At 36.6% G+C, this 4,596-nt stretch overlaps 1 long non-coding RNA gene across 3 annotated transcripts in view; it reads right to left on the bottom strand.

Moving 5' to 3' along the window:
* The window catches only part of LOC104910796, a 12,399-nt gene continuing 7,803 nt past the window's right edge, over nt 1-4,596 (bottom strand). For all 3 annotated transcript variants that reach the window (XR_002114461.1, XR_002114466.1, XR_002114464.1), the window contains one exon: nt 1-3,562. This is a non-coding gene — a long non-coding RNA (uncharacterized LOC104910796). The remainder of the gene's footprint in view (nt 3,563-4,596) is intronic.

Here is a 4,596-nt window from a genome sequence, read left to right as displayed (position 1 = left end):
AAAAAGAAAAAACTTATTTAGAAACTTCCAGAAGGCCAAGGTTACAGTATTTCCAGAAGGTATGAGCTTCATGAATCTCCATATGGAAGCGTACCTAGAACTGACAGATGGTAATACTTGTTGAGATGATGTCTTGTATTCTAAACAGATGATACACTGAATAACATTAAAACAGCCCCCATAGGTTTTGTATTCATAGCATGTCAAATGGATACATCTGAAATATTCTCTTTATCTGATCTAATGTTTAGCAGGAAGTCACTGGTAAACTCCCCTTCAATTTGTTCTCCATACTACCTAACATATAATAGATTACAAGCCAACATTACTTATATATATCATGCTTAGCACATGCTGAAATATATTAGCACTCTTTTCAGCTGAAGTACAAGATTACTTTGTAAAAAGTTGCCAATTCCTATTTGTTTTGATCTTTTAAGCACCATAAGTTGAGAGCTCCAGTATTTTCTTTTCCTTGGCAAAAGCTCTGAAGATTTCCTAAAAGTTTCATAACATTGACAAAATCCCCAAAGCAGCAATTGCAGCACTGCAAAATTTGCTGCTGCTGCTGCTGCTTCTATAACGTCCTTTATATTGAATTAAATCTAATGGTGACTCTGCAATGTCTCAATAAATATCAGCCTGTATTTGAAATAACATTTGTCTTGTATTTTACATACATTACCTTAATCCAATTTGTCCTTACACCTTACACAGCACAGCAGTTAGACAGTAACATAATCCATGTATTTCTGATCCAGGTAAAATCATATAAATACAAAATCAGTGCATTCAAATGCCATTAAACTCATTTCTGCTACATTTCTGTTTGATGAAGAGCTGATATATTTATTCCTCTGACCAATACCATGCAGATCAAATTAAATTAAAATGTAGCTTCAATTTTACCATGAAGCAAGAGCATTGTGCATTCATTAGTATGTAAATACAATTACCACAATGATACTGCTTCTGTTGACATCATATTTAATATTAAGAGGCTTGAGACATGAGTACCCTCTGGTGACTGGACAAATCACATCCCAAGAAATCTGAAAGAAGTTTTCCGATAATCTTCCCCTTACTTCAGGATAATGGAGTAATGGAGAAGAACAAGGCTTAGTCTACTTTTGGAAAGAGAAAGATATGAGATACTTCAGCATTCACCGAAATTAAAGAGAACCTCTCAAAAGAAGGTTGGTTGAGTGCTACGTGTTGGCTAAGTGGAAATTCAGCTGCTGGTTTATCTTTAATCCCCTTTCAGATAATCCTAAAGATTCAGCCCTTGCAGAGGTCAGTGTAGTTGGGGATTTGGGACAAGACAGAAATGGGATAAATGCTCAGATAAGTTCTAGAACTACATAGCACTGTGTTCAATGTTTTGCTGGGATTAGCTCTGCTAGAAGTTTCCGAAATAAAATCTTAGAAGTTATCCATTATCTCTGAAAGGCCAATCTATAGAAATGAAAAACTTATGCTGGGCCTCTGCAGTGTTGACAGGTATTTTAATAGGCCTACACATTGCATTAAAGAACATTTATCAAATTAATTGCTTGGAAAAAGTCAGGGTTTGACATTGCTCATTGGCTGTGAGTTCAGAACTCGCTATGTCATATTAAACAGTACATCTCACTTCAATTTAGAACAAGTGCCAGATATTTATGGAATTAAGAAAAATGTTTTAGCATCAAAGAAGTATTTAAATCTTTAATGCAATGGATTACCAGCTCCATCTCAGAAGAGGTATATGGACATACAAAACATTGTTGCTAAAATGACATTGAAGAATGATTTCCTCTATAAGTATGTGTCACAGCATAGAAAATGAATTAGTCTGCTCATAGAAAGCAAAATTATTTGCACTAGTATGGGCCTCATTTAAGCAGCACAGTAAGTTCTGGAGTTAATTATTCACAGAAAGTCTGCAGAATATGATTTAGCTTAACAATAGAAAAAATGTTGGTGAGTTAGCTATCTTCTGAAGAGCTTTCTGACTTTTAAACAAAATTGGCACTCAAAACTGATTTCAAATACAGAAAAAAAAGAGCTTGAGCTTCAACATGAAAACTTTTACATTATATCAGGAAAGACATTCTTAGAAAAATTAAATGCTCTTGTAGCTTGTTAAATTTCTGGACTACAGAGCATGAATTATCTCTACAGATTGAGTAAAACCCTTAGCAAGCATTTTCATATTATTTGTAGATGACTCAGTCAGGCCTGTTACATGCAGAACTTATTCCAATACAAGTTCAAGAAACACACTTTCACTAGTATCATGCAATCTTCCCCAGAACTGGCTGCTGACCATGAACTAAGGAAAAATCACATGACCATGCATTTCTACCCCATGCCCATCAATCCTTGAGCCAACACAAGGGTGTTCAATTAATCTGGAAGTTCAATTAATCACCAATGGAGTCCATTTATTCAGTATTGCTAACAGCTGCAGCTGAACTCACCAGTAGGTGCGAACTTAGCAAACCTTACTCTTTAACCCTTACAACATCAGATCTGACCTTCTACTTCAGCCAGCATAGTTGTGGGTCAGTGAACTACCTGGGCATGCATCAAGAGTACTGCCATATAGGTAGGTTATATTTATTTTCTTTCCTTGCATATCAATTGCAATGGAATAAAAACAGAATAGCTGCAAGCTCCATCTTCAGCATAAGGGTCACTTTATCTGTTAAACATCAACAGACCATTACAAGATACAGGCAATTAACTTGTCTGCATCAGTGGTATAGGCCTCAGTATTCAAACACCACTTTGAAGATGGGGCCAAACGGGATAGCTGATTGGTGGGCTGATAAGGTTACGGCTTCCTCATGAGAGGGAGCAGAGAGGCAGGCACTGATCTACTCTCTGGTGTCCAGCAATAGAACCCAAGGGAATGACATGAAGCTTTGACAGGGAAGGGTCAGATTGGATACCAGGGAAGTTGTCATGGCACTGAGCTGCCAGAGTACAAGAAGCATCTGGACAATATTCTCAGATACATGGTCTGATTTTTGGGTGGTCCTGTGCAGATTCAGGAGTTGAACTTGATGATCCTTGCATAACCTTTCCAACTTGGGATAATCTATGATTTTATGCCACAATTCCAAATTAATATGTATCTACTGGAGCACATGGTACTACCTGCACACTGGACTTGGAGTCATCCAAACACACAGTGAAAAACATGACACAGTGAATGAAAACTAAGTTCAAACTTACAGCTTGATCTTCATGCAGCATATTTGTGACTTTCCCTCCAGGTAATTAATAAATCTTTCCCATCTTATTTCATAACTTCTTGACAAGAATAACATACTTTCTGTAAAAGGTCTGAATAACTTTTTCTCTACACAGGCAGGCTATAACTACTCAGTAGGTATCTGCTCTAAACACTGATATATTTGGGGCACTTTTACAGAGTAGCAAGCAGGGTACGTATGTAGTTTTAGTACAACCACCTTCTCCAAAAAACTTGCTCCAGTGCATGAACTTGTTCCATCTGGAACCAGCTGATTAGAGTTTGGGAGGTACTGGTTGCTTCTGAGAGGTCAACAGGTTCCTGGGTAGAAATAAAAGTGTTCAGGGATTTGGCAGAAAGAACTATTTTTATCTTTGGAGCAAAACGAGTTTTCAGTATAGAGATATGAAAGTAAATGTATCATTCATATCTGAACAGGTGTTTAAAATCTTATCCTTCTAGCAATATAGTAAAGTAGCTATGCTATTATGTCAGGCTATGCTCCCACAGAAGAATCACTTCTACAGGAGGCAATTCTGAAACACTGCTATCTCTATTTTAAAATAATCTAGCATGGAATCAGAGCAGGAGCTATGGACGTTGTCACCAACAATTTGTGGTGTCCAGGTGGGTGAAGCAAAGATAATCTATATGGCAGTGATAACACAATATGGAACTTCAGCTGAATTCCTTGGAAAACCTAAAGCTTGCTTCTGTAGAAGTATTAAAAGTCTGATTTTAGGTGCCTCAAAGAAATACACATTTGAGTCCTTGTCTACATCATTTATAATTAATTCAATTGAGAATCCTCCTTGTACATAAACTGTATTCTGAATACCAGCACATTCTGAATATTTCTGTTGGACATTTTAAGGTTGCTTTTCTCATAAAACTTGCATCTAATTCTGACAAAACAAAGCCAAGTAAATCAGACCAAAGTCATAGAGCAGTGGCTTTCTATATATATGTAAAATATGTAGCTTGAATAGATGGTAAAAGTGCCTCCTCAAGTAATCAAGATAATTACATGACATATTACCAATTCAATGGCTGCTTTAGCCACTGCTAAGTAATTTTTAATATTAGCTTCTTTGTGTTTCAGCTAGCTATGAGCTGCCTGAACTAACAATAGCAGAGAGAATATTAATTTAGCACTGAAGATGCATGCTGTAGTTTGACCCAAATATATCCTATTGTTGTAGAAATACTTGGTGAAATATTATGGCGCCTGTTACTCAGCAATTAAACTCACTGGAAATGTTCTGATGAATGCTTGTCAGAAAACATTAATTTGTAGGACACAAACTGTTTTTTATCAAAATACCTCTGGCTTGACAAATTCTGGCTGAATGCCA

Source organism: Meleagris gallopavo, chromosome 4 (assembly GCF_000146605.3).
Source record: "Meleagris gallopavo isolate NT-WF06-2002-E0010 breed Aviagen turkey brand Nicholas breeding stock chromosome 4, Turkey_5.1, whole genome shotgun sequence".
In the NCBI taxonomy this organism is placed as follows: domain Eukaryota; kingdom Metazoa; phylum Chordata; class Aves; order Galliformes; family Phasianidae; genus Meleagris; species Meleagris gallopavo.
Note: the sequence above shows the minus strand (reverse complement) of the source record. Positions and strands in the feature narration are given on the sequence as shown.